Genomic DNA, 692 nt, shown 5'->3' with positions numbered 1-692 from the left:
AAATAATAGAAAACATGTTGAGACATGGACCAGATAGGATTCAAACCTAGGACCTTCCACGCTGCTGGAGTGCTCTACCACTGAGCTACTGGCCCCTCTTGGACCCGTCCATCATCGGTTTGGGTGTGGCTTATTTCTAACACCAACACCCCCCCTTAAGCCATACCTCTTGTGTGCTTGGGGGTTCTAACCTAGACCTGGCCCTGATACAATGTTGAGACATGGACCAGCTAGGATTCGAACCTAGGACCTTCCATACACTACTGGAGTGCTCTACCACTGAGCTACTAGCCCCTCTTGGACTAGTCCATCGTCGGTTCGGGTGTGGCTTATTTCCAACAACAACACCCCCCCTTAAGCTGCACCTCTTGTGTTCTTGGGTCTCCTAGCCTAGACCTAGCTTTGATACCATGTTGAGACATGGACTAGCTAGGATTCAAACCTAGGACCTTCTACACTGCTGGAGTGCTCTACCACTGAGCTACTGGCCCCTCTTGGACCAGTCCATCATCATTTCAAGTGTGGCTTATTTCCAACACCAACACCCCCCCTTAAGCCACACCTCTCATGTGCTTGGGGCTCCTAACCTGGACCTGGCCCTCATACCATGTTGAGACATGAACCAGCTAGGATTCGAACCTAGAACCTTTCATACGCTGCTAGAGTGCTCTACCACTGAGCTACTGGCCCCT

The 692-nt window shown here is 51.0% G+C and overlaps 1 non-coding gene across 1 annotated transcript; it reads right to left on the bottom strand.

The window, feature by feature from the left end:
- Positions 1-222: 222 nt before the first annotated feature.
- Positions 223-294, bottom strand: TRNAT-AGU (transfer RNA threonine (anticodon AGU)). The gene has a single exon. It is a non-coding gene; the product is annotated as a tRNA-Thr (tRNA).
- Between the last annotated feature and the right edge of the window lie 398 nt (positions 295-692).

This window comes from Cryptomeria japonica, chromosome 7 (assembly GCF_030272615.1).
Source record: "Cryptomeria japonica chromosome 7, Sugi_1.0, whole genome shotgun sequence".
Lineage (NCBI taxonomy): Eukaryota > Viridiplantae > Streptophyta > Pinopsida > Cupressales > Cupressaceae > Cryptomeria > Cryptomeria japonica.
This window is presented reverse-complemented; position numbering and strand designations above follow the sequence as displayed.